This window comes from Panthera onca, chromosome A1 (genome assembly GCF_046562875.1).
Source record: "Panthera onca isolate mPanOnc1 chromosome A1, mPanOnc1 haplotype 2, whole genome shotgun sequence".
NCBI lineage: Eukaryota > Metazoa > Chordata > Mammalia > Carnivora > Felidae > Panthera > Panthera onca.
In genome coordinates this window covers 97,104,103-97,131,477 of record NC_138339.1, presented here as the reverse complement: position 1 = coordinate 97,131,477, position 27,375 = coordinate 97,104,103, and the positions used below count along the sequence as shown (strand labels likewise).

At 37.6% G+C, this 27,375-nt stretch overlaps 1 protein-coding gene across 3 annotated transcripts in view; it reads right to left on the bottom strand.

The window, feature by feature from the left end:
• AP3B1 (adaptor related protein complex 3 subunit beta 1) overlaps positions 1-27,375 on the bottom strand; it is a 264,795-nt gene that overhangs the window by 226,281 nt on the left and 11,139 nt on the right. The gene's annotated exons all lie outside the window — the stretch shown is intronic.

The following is a 27,375-nucleotide window of genomic DNA, read 5'->3' as shown; positions in this document are numbered from 1 at the left end:
ATTTAGCTAAGGAGATTTCTAAGTAAAGTATTAAAGGCACAGCATGATTTTTCCTTGATGTTTACAGTGAAATGAGAAAGATAAACTAAAGGAACTGTTAAGCAAAAAGAACTAGAATTTGAAGATTTGGAAATTTTTCAGCCTATCCATATTGTAGAGTATTAAGAATGCATCTTCAGACCTTTTTTCAAAAGTGTGGCTGGAAAATTACTTGATTAAGAGATCACAGGTACCACTCATGAATATATTCAGATGTCATAACAAAAGCCAGGAACAGAAATGGGATTATATGTCAGAGACACTGCCAGCTTGGATTAAAAGGGAGAAAAGGAACAAAATGAAGGCAGTCTGTCAGCCTTCTGGATTGTAGGACAGGACAACGTGAGGACAAAGAGAGAAGGCAGACATCTGTAAGCCAAGGAGAGAGCCCTGAGGAGAAACCAAACATGCCTATAGTCTGACGGTAGACTTCTAGCCTCTAGAACAGTAAGAATTAAATTTCTGTCAATCAAGCCACTCAGTCTGTGGTATTTTGTTATGGCAGTTGCAGCAAACTAATACAGACGTCGACAAACAATTCACTGAAGGAGACACAGAAATGCCAAAAAGTACATTTAAAGATAACCAACTTCATTAGCTATTAGAGAAAGGCAAATTAAAACCACAGCAAAATATCACTACACATGTATCAAAATGGCTCTCATCTAAAATAAAAAGAATAGTAACAACACGTAATGATAGCGATGTCACAGAGGAAATGGACCACTTATATACTGCCGGCGGGGGGGGGGGGGGGATTTAAAAGGGTTACAGCCACTAGGCAGTTTGGCAGTTTTATAAACCCTGGAATTCTCATACAACCAAGTAATTTCACTCTTGGGTATTTATCCCTGGGAAATGGAAATTAATACACAAAACCTGCACACAAGGGGCACCTGGGTAGCTCAACTGGTTAAGCATTAAACTTCAGCTCAGGTCATGATCTTGCGGTCTGTGAGTTCAAGCCCTGCTTCCAGCTCTGTGCTGACAGCTCAGAGCCTAGAACTTGCTTCAGATCCTGTCTCTCTCTCTCTCTCTCTCTCTCTCTCTCTCTCTCTGTTTCACTCTGCCCCTCCCCCACTCACACTCTCTCATAAATTAATAAATGTTAAAAAAAAATTTTTTAACCTGCACAGAAGTATTCACAGCAGCTTTTATTCCTATCAGCCAAAATGGAAACAACACAGATGTCCATCAATGGATGAATATTTCAACAAACTGTGGTATATCCATAGCATGGAATACCACTCAGCAGTAACAATAAACTACTGATACACATGACAACTCTGATTAATCTCCACAGAAATATGCTGAGTGAGAAAAGTTAATTCTAAAAGGTTACATACTGTATGACTCCATTTATGTAACACTCTTGAAGATGGCCAACAGGCACATGAAAAGATGCTCAACGTCGCTCCTCATCAGGGAAATACAAATCAAAACCACACTCAGATATCACCTCACGCCAGTCAGAGTGGCCAAAATGAACAAATCAGGAGACTATAGATGCTGGAGAGGATGTGGAGAAACGGGAACCCTCTTGCACTGTTGGTGGGAATGCAAATTGGTGCAGCCGCTCTGGAAAGCAGTGTGGAGGTTCCTCAGAAAATTAAAAATAGACCTACCCTATGACCCAGCAATAGCACTGCTAGAAATTTACCCAAGGGATACAGGAGTACTGATGCATAGGGGCACTTGTACCCCAATGTTTATAGCAGCACTCTCAACAATAGCCAAATTATGGAAAGAGCCTAAATGTCCATCAACTGATGAATGGATAAAGAAATTGTGGTTTATATACACAATGGAGTACTACATGGCAATGAGAAAGAACGAAATATGGCCCTTTGTAGCAACGTGGATGGAACTGGAGAGTGTGATGCTAAGTGAAATAAGCCATACAGAGAAAGACAGATACCATAGGTTTTCACTCTTATGTGGATCCTGAGAAACTTAACAGAGGACCATGGGGGAGGAGAAGGGGATAAAAAAGTTAGTGAGGGAGGCAAACTATAAGAGAATCTTAAAAACTGGGAATAAACTGAGGGTTGATGGGGGATGGGAGGGAGGGGAAAGTGGGTGATGGGCAATGAGGAGGGCACCTGTTGGGATGAGCACTGGGTGTTGTATGGAAACCAATTTGACAATAAATTTCATATTTAAAAAAAATAACAAAATTAGAGAAGTGGAGAAAGATTAGTGGCTGCTGTGGGTTAAGAACAAGAAAGGGAAGGAAGGATATAAAAGGGCAACAAGAGATTCCTGCAGTGACGGAGCCATTATGTATCTTTACTATTATGACAACTACACAAGTCACAAAACAGAATAGATCTCTCTCTCTCTTTCTCTCTCTCTTTCACATACACACACACACAAATAAATACAAGTAAAATTGGGGAATCTGGACACGAATGGTGGATTGTATCAGTGTCAACATCCTGGCTGTGATATTATACTATATAGTTTACCATTGAGGAAAACTGGGCAAAGGGTACACAGATTATCTTTGCATTATTTCTTTTAACTGCATATGGAATCCACATTTCAAAGTCTAAAGTTTAATCTTAAAAAATAGTTATAGGGGCACCTGGGTAGCTCAGTTGGTTAAGTGTCCAACCTTGGCTAAGGTCATGATCCCGTGGTTTCTGGGTTCGAGCCCCATATGAGGCCCTGTGCTGACCTCTCAGAGCCTGGAGCCTGCTTCAGATTCTGTGTCTCCCTCTCTCTCTCTCTCTGTTCTTACCCAACTCACACACTCTCTCTCTCTCAAAAATAAGTAAACATTAAAAAAATTTTTTAAAATAATAAACCAGTTACATAACAATTATGACTCTTTTGTAAGAAAAGAAACAAGCCAATCAAAAATGAAAGGTAAAAAAAAGAATGGGTGATCAAGGGGCATCCGGCTGGCTCAGCTGGTGGAGCTCTCACTCTTGGGGTTTTAAGTTTGGACCCCACATTGGGTGAAGAGAGAATTTAAAAACAAAATATTTTTAAAAACAAATGAATGGGTGAAATTATGTGAACAGACATTGCACAAAAGAACAGGAATGTCAGTAAGCCCATGAAAAAATACTTAAGATCATTAATTATCAGGTAAATGCATATTAAATGAGATATCAATACACATCCATTAGAACAGCTGAAATTAAGAGACTGACAATAACAAATGTTGTCAAGGCTCTGGAGCAATTAGAACTCTCATGTATTGCTGGTGGGAATGTAAAAAAAAAAAAAAAACCCACTTTGGAAAAGTTAGGCAACCCTTAAAAATTTAAGAATCATATGACCTACTCATTCCACTCCCCAGAAAGATAAAAACATATTTCCACATAATGACTTACATGAATATTCACAGCAGCTTTATTCATAATAGTAAAAAACTGGAAAAAATATAAATGTTCATCAGTTAAATGTGCCTTAATGGCCAGCCACTGGAATACTACCCAGCAATGAAAACAAATTAATTACTGATACATGCAACAAGGTGGATGAATTCTCACAATCATTACTCTGAGTGAAAGAAGTCAGACATAAAACAGCATGATTTAAGTCATTTAAAATTATAGAAAAAGCAAACTAATCTGTAGAGACTGAAAGCAGAGCAGTGGTATCCTGGGGTCATGGGGTAGAGTGAGAACTGGAAAGCAGAGGAACATAAGAAAATTTTATTCTTAAGATGACAGAAATGTTCTGTATCTTCTTAACTGTGGTGGTGACTGAACAGGTGCATACATCTATCAAAACATCTAATTACAATCTTTAGGGGCACCTGGGTGGCTCAGTGGGCTAAGCGTCCGACCGACTTCACCTCAGGGCATGATCTCAAGGTCTGCAAGTTCGAGCCCCACATCAGGCTCCGTGCTGACAGCTCAGAGCCTGGACCTTGCTTCGGATTCTCTATCTCCCTCTCTCTCTGTCCCTCCCCCGCTTGCTCACTCTCTCTCTCTCTCTCTCTCTTTCTCAAAATAATAAACATTACAAAATTTTTTTAATTACAATCTTTATGTTAACTTATTGTATGCAAATTATATCTCCACAAAGTTGATATTAAAAACTTTCATAATGTTTTATTCACACGTGTAAATAAAATGCTGAGTTCTCCAAAGAAACCTACAAGGCATACACCTATTTGGAGAAAAATCACTGAATATTATTTTAGCACATCAAAGGAAAATCCTCTCAACTGACTCTAAGAAACTGACAGGAAACTAAGACTGTACTATTACATATTTTAACTACCTGCAATAGTTATTAGTTTATGGTTAGCAATCGTTCATACTTTTTACAATAAAGTCTGCAGAAAAAAAGAAAGCAAATTTACTCTACATGGCTCCTTCATGAAATAGTTCAAATACCAAAAAGAAAGTATCAGAAGCCCTTTCATCTCATCTTGAGGCCTAAGAGTAGATCAGAAGAGCTTCCTTAACTACAAATGGAAAGCCCGACACAAAATTACTTTAGGTTTTGCATATTTTACAAATTTAAGCCTAACGTAGGCAGTAAGCACTTCACAAGAATGATTAATCAGGTGCTATTATAGGCTAAGTTGTGTCCCTTCCAAAATCCTATAAAGCCCTAACCCCAAAGAATGTGGGTATTTGGAAACAGAGCTTTTAAAGAGAAAATGAGGCCAATATGAGCGGGACTTAATCCAACACGGCTGATGTCTTTGTAAAAGCAGATTAGGACACAGACACACAAAGACCAAGGGAGGACAAGGTGAGAACACAGCAAGAAGGCGGCCATCTGCAAGCCAGAGAGAGAGGCCTCAAAACAAATCAAAGTTGCCAACACTTTGATCTTAGACTTCTAGCCTCCAGAAAGTGGGAGAAAATAAATGTCTTTTAAGCCACAGTCTGTGACATTCTGTCACTGCATTATAATATATATATATTTTTACTATATATATTCTTTCCAAAAAGAGTAGAAGCAATGAAATTTATTATGAAAAAAAAAATTATTGTTCCTTTCCAAGCAGCTCATGAAATTAAATACAATGGGTGATCATTAGTGGGATACAAAAATAATTAAATAATTAAAAAACAGACTTTTCTCTATTAATTACACATACACCTAGAAATATGCTAGTAGAAAAGGCAATATATAAAAACTATATCTGATGACATTCAACTACCAAATATTAAAATACTATATATATTCACCAGAGTACATTTAGAATCCCTTCTTTTTTTTTTAATGTTTACTTTCCAGAGCACAGGGGAGGGGCAGAGAGCGAGGAAGACAGAAAGTCACAAGCAGTTTCTGCACTGACAGCAGACAGCTTGATGTGGGGCTTGAATTCAGGAACCAACCGTGAGATCATGATGACCTGAGTCAAAGCTCGACACTTAACTGACTGAGCCACCCAGGCACCCCTAATCCCTTCTTAAAACTTCTCACTCTTCCACACAGCAAAGGTAACTGAAAAGGGAGAAAAAATAACGGAACCCCGCATGAGGGGTTTTTTCCTTCTACTTTTTGTTAGTTTTCTATTTTATTCAACAACCATGTATATACTTTTATAAATGAAAAATCTAAACCCCTCCCGCCCCCCAAAAAAGCTTAAAAACCTTATTAGGGGTAAGAAAGCAAACAAGCTGAAGTAATTAGATAGGGAATAAATAGAATGAAAACGTGATCACATAAACATGTGCCAAATGAAAAAAGAAAATTCATTCTCCAGTGTCTGACCCCCTTATCCTTTCCCCAAGAGTTTTCCAGCATTCTCCACCAGTGTTAGAGAAGTGAGCAATGAAGAATAACAAAATGTCAATTTTTAGGACAACACAAACTCTCCAACCCTCTGAGTAATTTTATTCATGGCCTACTGGAAACTTGGTTTGTTTCTTTTAAGCTTGAGAAGCCAAAGTCCCCTTCCCAATCATTTTTAGGTAATGACCCACTCTTTCAAATCAAGAAAAAGAAAACAAGATCTCAACATTAAAGCCAAAGATTGCGCTGTTCATGTTTAACATAGTCTTCAACAACAAATATAAGTATCTTTTGTGTTAACATGGGCAGATAGCTAATAGTTTGAGGTTCAGAGAAAAGCCACCAGAAACAAAGCCACAAGCATTGTTTCCACCTGATGTAATATTCAACTTCACAAAGATGTCATGACAACTACTGAAAATCCTGATATAAATTACAGATTTCTTCTCAAATTCCTCTTTGCTTATCACCAAAACAGTAGATTTGGGAGTTACTACCATAATACCTCATTTACCCTCAAATATGTACACTTGTACCGAATCACTTTAGGTCTACCTCCTTCCTTATGTGGATTCAAATGAGGCCTATTAATATGTATCACTTACAGCATCAATCTTAGACATTAAGAAATTCTTTTTTCTAAACATTAAAAGAGTTGATTCAAATAACGCTGCACTGGCAGTATTTTCACTGACTGCTGAAAAATCAATGCTAGTTTCAAAAAAAATTTTTTTTTTATTTATCTAGTTCTTCACTGATTATTGACCTGTAGCTTTCCAGCTTAGAGAACTAGGATACCAACTTTATTTTTACATAAGTGACATCTTGTGGTGGTAAGTGGTATAACTTTTCCTTTCATGTTCCAAATACGTTTTTTATAGTTTCAAAGAAAATATGTGACTGGAATTAAAGAAAATCTTATTATTATCAGAAAGTCACTCTCAGCACCAGTAAAAAACATCAACCATAATCAAAAACCAAAATTTTACCCAGTTACATATAAGAACTTAGGAGGTAAAAGAGCTTTTACATAGTATAAATTACCTCTTTTCTAAAAAGAAAAAAAAAATCTTTAATCCAGGGGCACCCAGCTGGCTCAGCCAGAAGAGCATGCAACTCTTGATCTCAGGGTCATGAGTCTGAGCCCCATGTTGGGTGCAGAGATCACTGAAAAGATAAATAAACTTTAAAAATACATAAATAAAATTAAAAGTCTATGAGCCACAACTCATTTAAACCTTTCACTCCTTTTAAAAACAACAGAGAGGGGGAAAAATACATCTGTGTAGCATCATACAGTGTATCTGTGCTACTGAAACTGTGATCCAAGAAAATCCAGTCCAAGAACCATCACCAATACACAAATTTTTTTTTTAATTTTTCTTTTTTAACATTTATTTATTTTTGAGACAGAGAGAGACAGAGCATGAACGGGGGAGGGTCAGAGAGAGGGAGACACAGAATCTGAAACAGGCTCCAGGCTCTGAGCCGTCAGCACAGAGCCCGACTCGGGGCTTGAACTCACGGACCATGAGATCATGACCTGAGCCGAAGTCGGCCGCTTAACCGACTGAGCCACCCAGGCACCCCCAATCCACAAATTTTTGTTACTAACGCAGGAAGAGATACATACAGAAACTGAGAGCAAGCAAAGTTAGAAAGCTGACAGAGTAATTTAACAGTATAAAGTCCTATCTTTTGAATATAAAAAAAGGGGGATTGCATTTTACATGCTTTTTTTCATTCCATTTTTCTACTAATTTACTTTCTATTGTATTTCACAGAAGATCCATCCATGGACTCAAAAAAAGGCCCTTCATCTTTCATCAGTTTGCAAGCACTGCAGTATACAATTACCTTCTTTTTCCTCAAAACGCTCACCAAAATTCATGTACCATAAAAAGCAACACCTGAAACAACACATTGAATCCAGGAATGTTGGACTGGAAAACATGATATAGAATAGCAATTTCCAGTTGGAGCTATGTCCTCAAAAGGACAAATTAACATTTTGAGAGGAAGGTGGGCCTTTTTCAAGCCCTGCCAAAAAAATTTTACACAGGCTCCTCTGCATGCTTTAAGAACCACTTAAATGAAAAACGCTTCTACTTTTAAGTGTTACATTGTACACGTAAATAGGTATGTAGAAAAAAAAAAAAAAAACAGATGCAAACAATTATCAGAATGTACTTTGTTCTAGTGCTAAGCAGCTAAAGGGATTGGCCTTCATAATACATTTATGTGCAAAATATGAAAGCTTTGGAACTTTCAGTCCAGTTAGGGCTTATATTTCCCTTGGATGACGCTCAGATCACTGTACAGTTTTTGGCACAAAGTATTCACTTAATAAATACAAACATAAGTGAAAACAGAAAACTCCACTACCTAATCATCCATCTATTAACCCCCTAAAAAATTTAAGTATAAATTATCCAAGTAAATATGAACTCCTCCTCCTATATTGTTCACAAAATTAAAAAAGGAATAGTCTACAATTGCTACCTCCACTTCTTCAATCCTTGGTAATCTTTTTTTCTCTTACTCCTCCATTAAAACTTCTCTCACAAAGGTAACAAATAACTTGCTAATTTAAAAATCCATGCAAAATTCCATGAATACTTTTACATTATTCCTCTACATTTAATACAATTAACCCACTATGCCTCCATCTTAACTCCCCTTTGCCGTTAGATTCTGTACTCTATTCTCATCTGCTTCCCATTTGCATTTGTGACACACCAATCCATGGACAAAAAGGCCAAAATCCTTGCCCTTGTATAGTTTTCATTCTAATAACCAAAAGAGACAACAAACGTAGTAAGGGAGTAAATTTTAAGTCATGAGGTGATATGAGGGAAAAAACAGAGCAAAAGAGAAAAAGGAAAGGAGGAGGGAATTTTAAATAGGGTGGTCAGAGTAGGCTAAGTAAAGAGACATCTCAACAAAGATTTCCAAGTAAAGGAATTAGCCATGCAGATATGGGGGGGGGGGGGGAGGGGAGGCAGCAAGGAGGACAAGCCCTGTAGGCAAAAGAGACAATTAAAGGTACATAACATTAAAGGCTTTGGTGTTTAAATGAAAAAGGGGAACCACTGAAGCGCTTTGAATAAGTCATGGTCTAATATATGTAACAGAATCATCCTGGCTGTTACGTTTACAATATACTGCTGGGACTTCCAGATCTGCCCATGGTTCTGTAAGAAACTAAATCTGCCACAAGAAAATAACTATAAAGGCTGGAAGAAATAATTAACTTTCTGAAAGCACCGGAGATCAACTAACGCAGGCAGGACTTAAAGGGGCCAAAATCCTGGAGAGAAGAGAAGTACACAAAGGGAGCTCTTATTCACACCAGTTTTTTTCCCTGAGTATATTTCCCAAACTGCCATTTGGGAGACTAGAATCCAATAAGAAATGACAGTTTTAACAGACTGAGGAGACAAATGTTGAAGTCCGTACCTAATAAAGGGACTGGAACTTGAAGAGCAGAATCCCAGAGGAGAGAACCAGTGAAAAGGTACAAAAATCTCTTAAGGTACTTAGCTATATTTTCACAGGACAAGATTCCAGGAAATCCAGCAAAAAACAGCAGTTCAGAGGTTAAATACCTGCGTATGGACTCAGCAACTACAAGGTGCTATGAAGAGAAGCTGAATTCAAGTCTCTCCCAAGTACAAAGACCTTGGTAAACATCCCAGCATTTCAATTAAGATCACAGAAGGGCCACAAAAGAAGAGTTAAGGATATACCTTAGTAGTATAAGAAAATTGTGGGGCATCCCAACCGAGTGGAGGCTGGAGGTGTGGGTAGAGAAAGAATTCACCCAAGGCAGAACAAAGGAGATAGAAGTTTAATGAATACATTGCCAGAGAGCAGCAAGCAGGACAGACAGCACAGAAGAGACTGTCTGCCACAAAGTGCTGGTGAGAGGTCAAATTATAGGCCAGAGTGAGGAGGTATGGGAAAGAATCGAATTTTCCCTATTTTGGTAACTGTGCCTGGTTGTAAGTAATCCACTGGTTATTTAGGGTCTATTGGTTATTTATGCTATTTCAAGATGGGTCACTTAATGAGCTAACATGCAGCTCACTGGTCACTACGGACCTTTACCTTGCTCCATTGATCAAGTCTGTTGCCTACAAGCAGCCGCTACAAAAAAGTGAAATAGACAAGACCTTAAAAAGCTTAAAACTGATCTTACACAAGATCAAAGTGATAGTACTCTATCTGCCTGTCACCCTCTTTGGATGAAGATATCATCTAGAACTTTATCCGTGTTTTTATTCTAAATATCAAGTATATGACTCAAAATTTATGAGACATGCTAAAAACAGGAACAAATAACAAAAAAATTTTTTTAAAGAAAATAGAATACAAAACAGATCCGTGGATAATTCCAATACTATAGTTATCAGATAGAGAAAATAACTACAATTAACACAGTCAGGAAAATAACAGGAAAAAAAATGGACCAAATAGATGGAATGATAGAGAATGTCAATAGTAGAATGTATAAAAGATAATCAGATGGACATTCAGAATTGAAAAATACAATATATGAAATTAAGAACTCACTAGGCTGGTTTAACAGCAGACTATTAATACAGAAGACTGGATTATTGAACTTGAAGGCAGCTCAAGAGAAAAATATACATTTAAAGCACTAAGAACTAAAAGAATAAAAACCATAGAACAGACCATCAGAGACATGTGGGACATAGTCAAAATATCCAACATACCTCTTAAGAGTCACCAAAAAGATGGGGCGCCTGGGTGGTTCAGTCAGCTGAGCGACTGACTTCGGCTCAGGTCATGATCTCACAGTTTGTGAGTTTGAGCCCCGCATCGGGCTCTGTACTGACAGCTCAGAGCCTGGAGCCTGCTTCTGACTCTGTGTCTCCCTTTCTCTCTGTCACTCCCCCACTCATGTTCCGTCTCTCTCTGTCTCAGAAATAAATAAACATTAAAAAAAAAAGAAGAGTCACCAAAAAGAGAAAGAGAGAGAAAGGAACAAAAGCAATATTTCAAGTGACAATGGCTAAGAATTTTTGCAAACTGATGAAAGACATAAACCCACATATTTAAAAACCTGATGAAACAGAAAAATAACATAAAACTACACTAAACATACCATGGCCAAGCTGATGAAAATCAAAGACATTGAGAAAAATCTTAAAAGTATGCAAAGAAAAAAGACATTTCCTTAAGGAAAAGGACAGCATATCCTTTCGGTAAAGGACCAAATGATAAACTTTTTCTTAATTTGTTTTTTTTAAGAGCTTGTTTTATGTATGTACCTATGTATGTATGCATGTATGTATTTAGAGAGGTTACAGTTGAAAGACAGCAGCATGGGGGTTGGGGGGCAAAGGGAGAGAAACAGAATCTTAAGCAGGCTCCACACCCAGAGTGAGCCCAACAGGCTCACAGTAAGATTATGACCTGAGCCCAAATAGAGAGTCGGACCTTTAATGGACTAAGTCACCAGGTGCCCCTTTTTCTTTTTAAGTAAATTCTACACCACACGTGGGGCTCAAACTCACAACCCCAAGATCAAGAGTTGCATACTCTACCAAATGATTCAGCCAGGAACCCCCAGACAATAAATATTTTAAGCATTACAGGCCACATCATCTCTACCATTCTACCATTATACAGTAAAAGCAGTTATAGACAATACATACATAAATGGGCATGGCTAGGTTCTCACAAAACTTTATTTTTTATTAACAGGCAGAAATAGTGTGCCTGTTTATACGTCTTTGCATATATATGTATATATACATGTTATATATGGTATTATAACCCCTGACTTAAAAGGACCAACAATAATACCAATAGCCAGCTTTTCAACAGACATTATAGAGGGCAGAACACAATGGAATAACATCTTTAAAGGGGTGATGGGGGGGAAAAAAAAAGGCCAAAATACAATTCTATACCCACCGAAAATATCTTTCAAAACTGAAGGTGAAATAAAGTGGTTTTCAAACAAGTAAAAGCTGAGGATCTGCTACCAGAACATAAAAGGGCATCATTTCAAAAGGAAGACAAATCTAAATTTATACCCAATTTATATGTATTCTAAATTTATAGTTTCCATCTATAAAGCAAAAGCTGACAGAACTAATAGAAGAAAAATACATATCCACACTCATGACTGGCAATTTTAACACACCTCTCAGTAAGTGACAGGACAGACAAAAACTTTACTAAAGATGTCAAAAACCTAAACACCACAACCAACTTAGCCTGACAGGAACAGAACACAATAGAGAATAACTGCAGAATAAGCATTCTTTTCAAGCGCATATAGAATATTTACTAAAATAGACTATATGCTGGGTATCAACAAATTTTTAAAAGTCTACAATCATACAGAGTATGGGGTACAGACTAACAAGAATTCAATAACAGAAAAATAACTAGAAAAGGTCCAGATGTTTGGAAGAAATAAGAAACACACTTTGACCTACAGGCCAAAGAAAATGAAATCATTAGGTAAATTAGAAAAAAATTCAAGTGAGTAATGATACTGCAACATTTAACAATTCATGAGATGCAGCTAAAGTAGTATTTAGAAGTAAACTTACATTTCTGAACGCAACATAAAAGAAGAAAGATTACAAATCAAAATCTAAGTTTCCAGAGTGCCTGGGTGGCTCAGTGTGTTAAGCATCTTACTCTTGATTTCAGCTCAGGTCATGATCTCACCATTAGTGAGACCAGCCCTGTCAGGCTCCGTGCTGGTCATGGAGTCTGCTGGGAACTCTCTCTCTCTCTCTCTTCCTCTGAACCTGTGCTTACTCGCTTACTCGCTCTCTCTCTCTCTCTCTCTCTCAATTAATTAAATAATTAAAAATAAATTTAAAAAATGTAAGTTTCTTTCTCGATAAGAAAAAATATAGCAAACTAAACTCAAAGAACAAGTAAGAAAATAAAGGATAAGAGAAGAATTCAACATAATAGAAAGTAAACTACAACAGAGAAAAATCAACAAAAAACTTAAAGTTAGTATCTATTTCAAATAGGTTGTATGAAAGCTTCAAGAGATCATTGTGAAGCACCCATCGCTGGGCCTCACAAGATCATTTATTCAATATCCACATGTGCCAGGAATAGTTCAAAATACTGGGAACCCTGACCTCTTGGGACTTACATTTTAAGTGAGAATGCAGGGTGGGTGGGAGTAAGGGGAATGACAGAAATGACAGAAGAAGGAAAGAAGAAGGAATGAGGGAAGAAGGAAGGAAAACAAAGACCAGGGTAGTACTGAAAAAATTAAAATAGGGTACTGTAATAAAGTAAGACTGGGTGATCACAAAAGACTTCCATGGGTAAGTGATGATTTAAGCTGAGGTCTCAAATGATGAGAAGGAGCTAACCAGAGGAATTCTGCAAAGATAATATGGCAGGAATGAACTTGACATATGAGGACTCAATGTAAGGTCTATAAAGGATCTATAAATGAAGGCTGTTTTTTTTTCTCAAGCACTAAACTCCCCACAGACCCACAAAAGGTATACAATACATGTTAGTTCAAAGGATAAATGAATATAGGCCGTATACTAAACACGTTTCTTAGAGGGAAACAGAAAAAACTCCAAACTTTCACTGGAATCTCAAAACAGTCCATGACCCTAATAAAGGTTAAAAACTACGATTACATCTTCCAAGTAAACATCCCATGCATAGGGGCACCTGGGTATCTCAGTGGGCAAAGCATCTGACTTCGGCTCAGGTCATGATCTTGCAGTTTGTGGGTTTGAGCCCTGCGTCAGGTTCTGTGCTGACAGCTGACAGCCTAGAGCCTGCTTTGCATTCTGTGTCTCCCTCTCTCTCTGCCCCTCCCCAGCTCATGCTCTGTCTCTCTCAAAAATAAATAAACCTTAAAAAATTTTTTTAAACATCCCATGCATGTAAGTTTTAAAAACCATGACACCATACATTTACTACCATGTTTGCCAAACTTTTTATCAATGTCCTCAGGTACTTGTTTTCTTAGCAGGCAGCAGAAAGCAAGTTCTCCTTTTCCTCAGGGTATTAGGAATGTCTTCATGCAGAAGGATGAAACTAGACCACTTTCTCACACCATTCACAAAAATAAACTCAAAATGGATAAAGGACCTGAATGTGAGACAGGAAACCATCAAAACCCTAGAGGAGAAAGCAGGAAAAGACCTCTCTGACCTCAGCCGTAGCAATTTCTTACTTGACACATCCCCAAAGGCAAGGGAATTAAAAGCAAAAATGAACTACTGGGACCTTATGAAGATAAAAAGCTTCTGCACTGCAAAGGAAACAATCAAAAACAGTAAGAGGCAACCAACGGAATGGGAAAAGATATTTGCAAATGACATATCAGACAAAGGACTGGTATCCAAAATCTATGGACTCACCAAAACTCCACACCCGAAAAACAAATAATCCAGTGAAGAAATGGGCAGAAAACATGAATAGACACTTCTCTAAAGAAGATATCTAAATGGCCAACAGGCACATGAAATGATGCTCAATGTCACTCTTCATCAGGGAAATACAAATCAAAACCACATTCAGATATCACCTCACGCCAGTCAGAGTGGCCAAAATGAACAAATATATAGATGCTGGTGAGGGTGTGGAGAAATAGGAACCCTCTTGCACTGTTGGTGGGAATGCAAACTGGGACAGCCGCTCTGGAAAACAGTATGGAGGTTCCCCCCAAAATTAAAAACAGATCTACTCTATGACCCAGCAATAGCACTGCTAGGAATTTATCCAAGGGATACAGGAGTGCTGATCCATAGGGGCACTTGTACCCCAATGTTTATAGCAGCACTCTCAACAATAGTCAAATTATGGAGAGAGCCTAAATGTCCATCAACTGATGAATGGATAAAGAAGTTGTGGTTTATATATACAGTGGAATACTATGTAGCAATGAGAAAGAATGAAGTATGGCCTTTTGTAGCAACGGGGATGGGACTGGAGAGTGTTATGCTAAGTGAAATAAGTCATACAGAGAAAGACAGATACCATATGGTTTCACTCTTACGTGGATCCTGAGAAACTTAACAGAATACCATGGGGGAGGGAAAGAAAAAAAAAAAAAGAGGTTAGAGAGGGAGGGAGCCAAAACATAAGAGACTCTTAAAAACGGAACAAAATGAGGGTTGTTGGGGGTGGGAGGGAGAGGTGGGTGGGTGACGGGTACTGAGGAGGGCACCTGTTGGGATGAGCACTGGGTGTTGTATGGAAATCAATTTGACAATACATTTCATATTTAAAAAAATAAGAATAATAATAAAAAAATAAAAATAAATAAAAAATAAAATGTGAGGACTCATCCTTAAAGTTTTAAAATCTCAAGGGAACCTGAATGGCTCAGTTAGTTAAGCATCTGACTCTTGGTTTGGGCTCAGGCCATGATCTCGGGTTTTGTGAGCTTGAGCCCCGCAATCAGGCTCTGCACTGGCATCAAAAAGCCAGATTAGGACTGATTCATTCTCTCTCTCTCTCTCTCTCTCTCTCTCTCTCTCTTCCACCAGTGCTATCTCTGTCCCTCTCAAAATAAATAAACATTTTTAAAAAATAAAAATAAGAAAATCTCACAGAGCATTGAGCTAGTTGAGTTTATATGTGCTGAGACAAAAAATCGGTTGGCACTGGGAAAAGTTCCGTTTCATTGTAAACCAAAAATGCCACTTTCTATAAAAGATTGGGGTGGGGGGAAGATTGGGGGAGTCTCAGAAGCGAGAAAAGAAAAAATAAACACAGAAGGTTTTAAAACTTTTACACTTAAAAAGATGCCATAAACTAAGTCCAAAAAATGAGTAATTTTCTTAAAATATGAAGAACCCTTAACTAATCAGTAAGAGTTGATCCAACAGGGAAATGGATAAAAGACATTTAAAAGTATTTACTGAAAGAATAAACCAATAAATATGAGGAAAAAGACTCACTGTACTCACAATTATGAAGACTCCGTGTAATAACATTTTGCCCCTATAAGATTGGCAAATATTATGAAATTGGATGGTACCCAGTATTGGCAAAAGTGCAAGGGAAACAGACTTTACTGATGGTGGAGGGATAAAACTGGTGCAACCCATCTGGAAGGTAATTCAGCAATATCTATCATAATTTAAAATGTGGTAACCTTTGACCTACAACTCTATTTCTAGGTATTTTTACTACAAATAGATAAATTCTCATACCTATGCAAAAAATTCTGTTACAGTATTGCTTATACTCAATAAAAAGTGAAATCAATCAAATGCTCTTCAAAATAACTAATTAAATAAAAAGGAATACTAGGAAATACTACACAGTGGTTAAAAACTCTGAAATAGTCTCAGATGCCTCCAAGATGGAGGAAAGGCCTCCAAGATGTATTAAAGGAAAAGCAAGATACATTAGAGAACAGTATATATATTATCATTTGGCTTAAAAAAATTTTCTGGAAGGATACCTAAGAACTTTTTCATTGTGGTTATCTCTGGGGGTATAGGAATGAGAGCTATGTATTTTCTACATTACTGACTACCTTGCCATTAACATGCCTTGCATTTATAACATAATTAATTCATTTTAGCTACCTGATAATGGTATTGTTTTCTAGAACCTATAACACCATCTTATTTTAGTATCACAAACTCTCTGTGAAGCATGTGTGGCTTTATTATTCCCATTTGATAAATAAACTGAAGCTCAAAAATGTAAGGACAACATACAAGCAGAAAATTATACACACATAAGAAATTCTAAACTCACACAACTTTTAACTGTACTACCACAGAACCAGGGAATGGCAAAGCAAGCAATTAATCTTGAGTCTTGTTTTGAAATTCAACATTCTTCCCTTTTACCACCACACTGCTGTCAACTTGTTATAATTCAAGAATTATAAAGTAATATCCCATACATATAAAATCCATAACCTACAATACCATAGTACTTCCTCTCTGATCTACAATCTACCACAACAAAATTGTATACTTTTTCTCTTAAATTCACAATTTTTATGAAAAGAAAACTGACCATGGAACCATAATAAACACTCATTCTAACTATTCTCACTAGAAGTCTAAAACATCTGTGATACACTTCCGTATAAGTCAAAATAAATTTTATTTTCACTGACATTACTTTGACTGTATTTGTTTAACTTTATTTCATGTAGATTCATCAGCTCAAAATTAATTAGTATTACAGAATAGCGTATTCCATCCAAACAATTCATCTTTGTTGGCTCTCATGCCTCACTGCTACTGGCATGCCACCACAATGACGGGCATGGTGCCACAGTAACAGATGGGCACAAACACAGATATGCCAAAGAGTCTGTATGTGCATCAAGTTTGGGTATTAGTATTAGATTTTCCTCCAAGAAATTCATAAACTATAGTAGAATAAATATAAGTGTTCTACAACTGTGTTAATAAGATATGCCAACCTAAAGCTAGATTAATTTTTAAATTCTTAAACAAAAAAAAAAACCCACACACACAATTTTCCAAGGCCACAGAAGGCAAGTTTTCCATCTGATGAGCTTGGATCAGCCTTCTGTGTAGGGAATTGAGGAAACCAATATGCAATCTCCACCTTAGATAAGCTTTGTCCCTGAAGCACTTAAAAATCTCAGTAAAAAATTCAGTTTTTAAAAGTCACATGGCAGAGTTACAAGATGTAAAAGTTGCAGACATCTATTATATGATAGTGTGAATATACTTAACACTACTAAACTGTACACTTAAAAGTGGTTCAGGGTCGCCTGGGTGGCTCAGTCAGTTGAACGTCTGACTTCGGCTCAGGTTGTGATCTCACGGTTCGTGGGTTCGAGCCCCGCGTTGGGCTCTGTGCTGACAGCTCAGAGCCTGGAGCTTGCTTCAGATTCTGTGTCTCCCTCTCTCTCTGCCCCTGCCTCTCTGCTCTGTCTCTCTCTGCCTCTCAAAAATAATAAAAGAAATGTAAAAAAAAAAAAAAAAAAAAAGTGGTTCAGATGATAGGGCGCCTGGGTGGCTCAGTTGGTTAAGGGGCCAACTTCAGCTCAGGTCATGATCTCACAGTCTGTGGGTTTGAGCACTGTATCAGACTCGGTGCTGACAGCTGACAGCCTGGAGCTGCTTCAGATTCTGTCTCCCTCTCTCTCTCTCTGCCCCTCCCCTGCTCACGCGCTCGCTTTCTTTCTCTCTCTCTCAAAAATGAATAAACATTAAAAAAAAAATTTTAAGTGGTTAAGATGTAAATTTAATGTTATATATTTTTTACAATTTTTTTTAAAAATCATGTTTCCTGATGAAGGCCATGTAAGCCTTGAAACAGAAAAAAAGGGGGCACCTGAGTGGCTTAGTCGGTTAAGCATCTGACTTCCACTCAGGTCATGATCTCGCTGTCTGTGAGTTTGAGCCGTGCACCCAGCTCTATGCTGACAGCTCAGAACCTAGAGCCTGCTTCAGATTCTGTGCTCCAGCTCGCTCTCTCTCTCTCTCTCTCTGCCCCTCCCCTGCTTGTGCTCTGTTTCTCTCTCTTAAAAAGTAAACATTAAAAAAAAAAAAACAAAAAAAGGTCCTACAAATTCCTATTTGACAGGAATAGAATCTAAAAGTGCAAATCACCGAAATTAACATGATTAAATTTTGCCATCTTTTGAAGAGATTATCATCTATAACTGTCATTTTCAAAAAATTAACTTATTTCCACATGTTAATTTGAAAATTTTTGAAATATAAAACATACTACTGACCAAATTACATTGAATATTTTTATAATTTTTTACTACATTAATGAAGTTTTAAAATACTCAGAATGCTAAAGAAAGTAAGAAAAAATCATTTGTGGTCATTATCATCCAAAATCATTTGTTAAGAAATGTACAAGTTACCAATATATACGACACTGTGTGTGTGTGTGTGTGTGTGTGTGTGTGTGTGTGTGTGTATAAACAAAAACTATCTCTGACTTCCAAGTGAGTAACCACATTTTCTCTTTAAAGAACTGTTCAAGTATCTAATCACCTTGAGAAAACCAATCTGTTATTTTCTAATTATTGATATCATTAGATAACCAGAAACTATAAAAACTATGTGTTTTTAAATTTACTTTTAATTAACCCTAGAATTTCTACAACATGTACTATTAAATAAGAGTCATCTATTTTGATTTTATTAAAGTACATAAAGTGTTTGTAAAAATTCTTATTACTGCTCCCAAAGGTTCTGAGTTCATATATTCAGAAGTGTCCCATACTTCTGGATTTCTAGAATTAGGTAAAATTTCAACAAAAATTCATTTTCAGCATGCCAAATAAAAATATAACAGAAATTACTCTGTTGTCACTATTATTTTATAAATGAATGTAGGAAGGGTACTTGCATTCCTTTGATTACTAGTGTAGCCATTTATATTCCTTTAGTAATCTAATTGTTCACACTATTTGGTGCTAACGTTCTTTAGGGGCTATGTTTTCCTTTTTTTCTCATTCCCAAATATTTCGGGGCCAATGTTACATTAACCTTTCCAATAACCACAAACATATCTCAAGAGCAGATTTTTGACAGAATTTGATTCAATCTAATGAAAAGTGCATTTAGTCATAGACAAAATAAATGTATTGCTCTCATGCCATCAAAACATTCTCAAACACCTATCAACAGTTTAATTCAACGTCACCAATGAAAATGTCCTTTCACCTCCCCAAATGTCCTCTCAAGTCTTCCTCATTTCAGTCAACAGTCCCCAAATTCTTCTAGTTAAAACCTGAACCTCGTGATTCCTTCCTCCCCTCAACCAAACCCTGTGAGTAAGACCTATAAATTCCCCCCTTTCGCAATGTGCTCACAATTTACTTCCTCTTCAAACCCACTTACACCAACAAATTCCAAACCATTATCAAATTACTCTTAGACATTTCTAACCGTCTCCATTTTGGTCCCTCTGTCTCCAGTTTCTTTTCTCCAATCTATTCTCCACACAATTCCAGATTAATCTTCCCAAAACACCACTGCAGTAATCACTTGTAATCATCAACTCCTATTCTTTTTTTTTTTTTTTTTTTTAATTTTTGGGACAGAGAGAGACAGAGCATGAACAGGGGAGGGGCAGAGAGAGAGGGAGACACAGAATCGGAAAGAGGCTCCAGGCTCCGAGCTGTCAGCCCAGAGCCTGACGCGGGGCTCGAACTCACGGACCGTGAGATCGTGACCTGGCTGAAGTCGGACGCTTAACCGACTGCGCCACCCAGGCGCCCCTCATCAACTCCTATTCTTAGAAAGGAAGTTAAATTCCAATTTTCTTCAAACTCTAGCAACTACTTCTCAAATCTCATTTTCCACTGCTCCTTTCCAGGAACTCAGCTCTTTATCCACACTGGTTCACTCACTGTTGCCAGAAAAAAAGGCACAATATTTTACCTTTGTTCTTGGCATATATCCTCCTAAGAATACTCTTCATCCTCTTCATCTTTAAACTCAGGGCTGTGAATTAGAGCCCTACACTGGGTGTGGAAATTAAGTTAAAAATAAAATATTAAAAAAAAAAAAAAAAAAGAACACTCTTCGTCGTTCCTTCCTTGTGTATATGCCCAAATCAAAGTGCTCTACAGCAGCTCCAGCCTTCACTGACCATTGTCCCCTTTAATATCCTGTAGTTATTCCATTTGACACTAGCAAGTACCAACTTTTTTTCTTAGTGTTAGCATTCTGAAACCTCAACTAGAAATTTTCTAAGGCCCTCTTATCTCTGGTTTTATGAAATATGTGAATGTAGTATTTTCATCAATAAAATTTAACATATTAAAGCATCAGTTTAAATGAGAACACCGTTATGCAAATAAGTTATTTGCCACATGTTGTAATGATCCTGTTTTGAATTTGTTTCAATATCAGCATTTGAAACATGTCAATACATAAGGGGAAGGAAAGGAGTATAAACGAGTCAATACATTTTTAAAGGATATTTTATGATTTAGCAGACATTGCATCTTAATGTAAGTCACTAATAAAACTGTGTCCTTGGCGGGGGGAGGGGGGGGGACATAAAAAATGTTTTGCAAACTGATACCTGGATACATGACCAACAGAAAACTGTTTTCAAAGAACAAAGGTACAGGTCCTAAAGTTCCAAAACCAAGGAAGTATGAGGGAATAGCACCCATGAACTCAGATAACATGGGAACTATTTCTCTATTTTGAAAACAAAGATACCCTATAGACAATTACACATATTGGACCATAAGAGAACTTAGAAAAACGGAGAAATAGGGGCACCGGGATGGCTCAGTCAGTTGGGCATCCAACTTGAGCTCAGGTCATGATCTCACAGTTTATGAGTTTGAGCTCCCCACCAGGCTCTGCACTGGGAGTTCAGAGCCTGCTTGGGATTCTCTTTCCTCTCTCTCTCTCTCTTTCTCTCTCTCTCTGCCCCTCCCCCACTTGTGCACACTCTCTCCCTCTCTCTCTCTCTCTCTCACTCTCTCTCTCTCAAAATAAATAAACTTTAAAAAAAATGAAGCAATAGTACAAGTATGTAGGCATGGAGTCCTGTAAAAATTGAAGATGGGATCCAAAACAAGTGAAAGTACGAGTATATGGGTAAGAAAGTAAGAGGATACAAAATTAGATGGGGTGAAAAGGCCATCCATACCCATGGAACACAAGAGTCTTATATGCATTTAGTGCCAATAATCAAGCCAAAAGAGGCCTGGGTTAAGGAGGACCTGGAGATCTCTGCAGCGTGGGGTGTAAGGAAGGAAAAAACGAGGCTCAAAGTCCAGAGACAATGGGTGGTTTTGAACAGAAAGAATTTAGACTTGATTGTCACCAAGGTTTAGCAGGCAGGACAGAAGACGGGACTAGTATGTTACTATGAAGACTGGGAGACTTATGAAATCTTGAGGTATATGGGGTGGATGCCAGAAAGCCATAGAAAATAAAAGTAATATAAAAATATAAGGTGTTACTAATGTTATTATTACTATTATAATGCTGGTTTGTGTCTCCTAACTCAAGAACAGAGGCTAAACAGTGAAGCCACTCAATAAATGTTTGGCAATTATGGTGATGGTGGTATGGTGTAGAAGCAATGAATGACAAAAGTAACTGTTAACTCTCCCACAATTACTTAGGTGTATTTACTTATGTATTGACCTGGTCCCCAACTTGAATTTAAGGGGGATAGTCAATTATTCATAATATGGAGCAACACTTTAAAATTTTATATGGGGATAGGAATGCAAGCTGGTGCAGCCACTCTGGAAAAAAGTATGGAGGTTCCTCAAAAAACTAAAAATAGAACTACCCTACGACCCAGCAATTGCACTACTAGGCATTTATCCAAGGCATTCCGGTGTGCTGTTTCGAAGGGACACATGCACCCCCATGTTTATAGCAGCAGTATCAACAACAGCCAAAGTATGGAAAGAGCCCAAATGTCCATCGATGGATGAATGGATAAAGAAGATGTGGTATATATATATACAATGGAGCATTACTCGGCCATCAAAAAGAATGAAATCTTGCCATTTGTAACTACGTGGATGGAACTGGAGGGTATTATGCTAGTGAAATTCGTCAGTGACAGAAAGACAAAAATCACATGACTTCACTCATAGGAGGACTTTAAGAGACGAAACAGATGAACATAAGGGAAGGGAAACAAAAAGAATATAAAAACAGGGAGGGGGACAAAACAGAAGAGACTCATAAATATGGAGAACGAACTGAGGGCTACGGGAGGGGTTGTGGGAGGGGGGATGGGCTAAATGGGTAAGAGGCACTAAGGAATCTACTCCTGAAATCATTGTTGGACTATATGCTAACTAATTTGGATGTAAACTTAAAAAAAATAAAAAATAAAACAAGTTAAAAAAATTGTCTATGGGGAAAGGAAAAATAAAGAAATTAAAATAAAAGAGTAAGGCTCAAGTCAAAATGCATGGCACAAAGCTCCATATACCTGCTAGTTATACATCACAAATTGTGTTCTAAGTTTTCTAGCAGTCATTGTATAAAGGAAACAATGATATGCACTGATGATAAAAAAATAATAAATTCTTTCTGATACTAAACTCAATACATCCATAGGAAAAAAATCTTCAACCACTGAGTTTACCTACTCCTTTTATCCTTGCTGTTAACATTTGCCAATCCTCTACACAATTAAGACATTTTAGCCACTAGGGATTATTCAGAGTGATTTTAACAACCACTTGGAAGCCCATCCAGTGTCCTTCTTTTAGGAATTTCTAAATTCCTTAACCTAATCTTCTTTACTGATCTCAGCTCCAGACAACTTTCAGCCATTAACTGACACAGTCAAACCGTAAATCACACTCAAACCTTGTGAATACCTGAAAGTACTCAATCTCTGAAAGAGTGAATTAATAAAGCTCTCTGATGAGCTTTTTCCGGTGTCCTATCCTTCTAGGACTCTCACTCAGGTATTCGCACAACACCTATACCTTTAACTCCTTAGACACTCTGGTTCCCTGACCTTCTGTTTTTGTCTTCCTATCAGCCCCCTACTACCCTTTGCTTCTTTCCCACTCCAATTTAGATACCATCTTTAATTACTTCCACATCTTTTTTTTTATCGATATCCTAAATTTCCTTGCTGAACTGTCATTCATAGCACCCACCAAGCAAAACTCGATCCCACTACATGAATTGACCATTTTCTTCACATTTATGCAAGGACTGTTGACAGCTGCTGGAGAATAAGATCAGAGTGCTGACAATATAAATGAATGGTATCTAACCTCCACTAGGCAAGCCCTCAATATCATCCAGCCAGCCTTCCCGGTTTTCTGTCAGGACAACCGGCCTTAACCTATTGTCTACAGCAGCTACTTCAGACTTCTCGAACTTTTACCCGTACCACTTCCTCTCCCACTCTCATCAGATGATCCAACCATTTTTCCCCTCTCGTTAACAAAACGCTATACACTTACCCAGACTGCAAATCCAACCTTTCTTCCTTTTCTCTGTTGTATAGTTCTCTCTCTCTTGTTTCTGAACACCATTCTCTATTGCCGCCTTCCAGTCAGCATTTAAACATTCTCAACCCTTCCAACCCTTAAAATAAAAGCTCCTTAGATTCCACGTGTCCCTGCAATTCCATCCTCTCTCCTCCCCTGAAAGCCAAAGATCTTCAGGGAAGCGTATTCCTTTCCTCACTTCTCACCCTTTTGTCAATCCAATGCAACCTGATTTCCCCTAACACTGTTGCCAGTACCACCACCAAGGTCACCAACAAGTGCCTTATCACTAAATCCAAGAAATATTTTCTCTGACTTCGTTTTACTGGACTAATCACCACAGCAGTTCACACTGCTGACCACTTACATCCTTCCTGAACACTCTCTTTCTTTGATTTCTGTTATAGTAAAACATACATAAGTTCCTTTTCTATCAGGAAAAATGAGAAATGAGCTCCTTCTGTAAGAATAGACGATTTAAAAGTAATAGAATATCTATCCACAAGACTGGAGGTTAAATAAAAAGTTTAAAACAAATACATTTTTACTCCCTTATAACAATCTATAGTCATTATTCCCAAATCCTTGATATCCACACAGAATTCACCTAGTGTTTATTAACTTCACTTGCTTTTATGTGGCACAAATTAAAGATATTTTATGTCATTTAGGAGTTTTAAATGCTTGTGGATTAGAATTCAAAAAACAATAGTGTGAAGTTTAACAATAATTTGAAATTTAAAATATAAAGCAGTGGTTAATATGAAAACTAATAATGATTCTAAAATTTTAAGTTGAAAAAGTACACTGTATTAAAAACAAAACTTTAAGAAGTTCAGATGACCTTAATGGTGTTAAAAGAGGAACAGTAATTATGTGCTTGTTATGTGTCAGACGCTGCTGACTGTTTACATGTGTTAAATCTTTTAATCCTCACAATAATTTAGAGAGTGTAGGTACGATTATCCTCATCTCCATCTTACAGATAAGGAAACCGAGGGCACAGAATGGTAAACTAACCTGCCCAAATACCACTTATTAACACTATGACAAGTTTTCATACCAAGACAGAGAAACTGCAGGGTAGATGTCCTTAAGCATTATGCCATACTGCCTCAACAAACCATAATGGACAATTTATCTGCCATATTCCTCCTACAGAGGTGGCTTTCACTCTTTTCCCATACCTTAAACACAATGCAAAAGCTCTGTCTGTATAATCAACTTTGAAGGTTTCCCCAAACTTCATTCTCTCTTTTTGGTCTCCTAGAGGGGCTTCAATTGTCCCATTTCTTTCAATGTTGGCCTTCTCTTCACATACCACACACCTTCCCTTCAATGGCTTCCAAAATCATCTACTGATTGTTGATTCCCAAATCTATCCTAGCCTAGGTATCTCTACCGAACACCACATCCATGTATCTAACTGCTTAATGGATGCCTATTACCTCAAACTCAACAGGTCCAAACTGGAACTCAACACTTTCCCTCCTCACTCCAAGACTGCTCTATCTTCTGTGTTTTTAGTACCATTTACATCGCTGACCAATCCAAACACCCAGTGGAGGCAGAGTGACCTTCCTAAAATGCAAATATCACTCTGTTGCTCCTCTACTTAAAAATCCTTTGGAGCCCCTTACTGTGCAAACCACCAGGACAAAGTCCAAATGCCTGAGCATGGTATGTGAGACCCTTCATAATATGGACGCTGATTACCTATCAATCATCTTTTACCAGTTTCACCTCATTTCCACTCCGACTGTGCTCCAGTCACATAGAACTCTTTCTGGTACCCTATATAAGCCTTAAATCCTTGCCTCTAAACCAGCAGCGTCCAACAGAATATCCTATGATAACGGAAATGTTCTTTATCTGCACTATTGAATATAGTAACTGCTAGTGATGTGGCTAGTGTGACTCAGAAACTGCATTTTTAAATTTTAATTAAATATTTACATTTGGGGGTGCCTGGGTGGCTCAGTCGGTTGAGCGTCCGACTTCGGCTCAGGTCATGATCTCACAGCTCGTGAGTTCAAGCCCCGCGTCAGGCTCTGTGCTGACAGCTCAGAGCCTGGAGCCTGCCTCGGATTCTGTGTCTCCCTCTCTCTCTGCCCCTAACCCACTCACATTCTGTCTCTGTCTCTCTCAAAAATAAATAAACATTAAAAAAAAAAATATTTACATTTGGCTAGTGGCTACCGTATTCAACAGCACAGCTGTAAACACACGTATATACTATTCCCTCAACCTAATATACACAGGTGTGTGTGGAAAGCCCTGATCATTGCCACCATCTAACATCATCAGTATTGATTCTTTTGTTAGATAATTCCCTTTACTTCTGTGATTAATAATTAATAAGGTCCCACTCTACACAAGACACTATTTAAAACCCGAAGTGGAACTAGCTATATAATTTCACTTGTAAACTGCAGTTGTTCATTTTTCTAAAAGTTTACTGCTTCTTCCAAGATAGTAGCTTAATTACAATTTGTCTTAAAAGGACTAGCCTTTAAGAAATGAACAGACTCCATGTATTAGTAAATGAAAAAAAAAATCATAATGCTATATTACACTACAAAAGCATACACCTTTGCTTTTAAAATACAGAGCATGCATATATGCAAAAGAAAAAGGACAAGGAAGATCTGTAATATGTTAATTGATTTCTTTGGGTGTTGAAATTAGGGTTGTTATTTTTTAGCTAACTTGCAATTGCCAAATTTTCTATAAGGAAAAGAGCTAACAGCCCAGTGATTCTCTCCTCTTTGTTACATCATCAATTTTTCCTCCTGTACATCAGATGGTTCCATCAGAAAACAAGATAAAATAGTTTTTCCCATTAAAAAAAAAATCCTTTGTCTTAACATCCCCTTCCAGGTACCGTTCCATTTTTCTGCTCCCCTTATACTTTAATACATACTAACAGCGATTCTTCTCCTTTCTCTCTTAAACCCACTCCAGTCAGGTTTTCAGTCCTACCTCTGCATCTGAACTGCTTGTCAACATCACCAAAATCTTCCACACGTACAAACTCACTTGTCAGTAATCATGTTACTTGACCCTATTGGTACTGTTTGACACAACTGCTCCAGGAATGCCCCGGGGTTTAGTACTCTGACCTTTTCTCTTTCTCCTCAGTGCCTCGTCCAATCCATGGTATTTACTACCATCTAGAACCTGATGACTCAATATATATCACTACTATGAATCCTCCCTTAAGCTCCAGATTCATTCATCCAACTGCCTATTTAATATCTCCACCTGGATGTCTAATAAGCATCTCAAACTTTACATGCTCAAGCTCTTGATTCCGCTCCCCTTTAAAAACTTCCTCTTCACACACCTTGATTTTAGTGGACAGCCAACTCCAAACTTATAGCTACTTAGGAAAACAAAACAAAACAAAACAAAACAAAACAAAAACCTTGTATCCATCCTTGATACCTTTTTCTGTCATACACCCAAATCATCAGCAAAATCTCACTGGCTCTACCTTCCAATTTAACCCTTTCTCTCTATTACCACCAATCTGATTTAGTCATCATCTTCGCTTGCCTGGATTACTGCATTAGTCTCCCTGCCAGTCTCCCTGCCTTAAATCTGGAGTCTATTCCTAGTTCAGGAGGCAAAGCGATACATTTAAAAGGTGAGCTGGATCACCT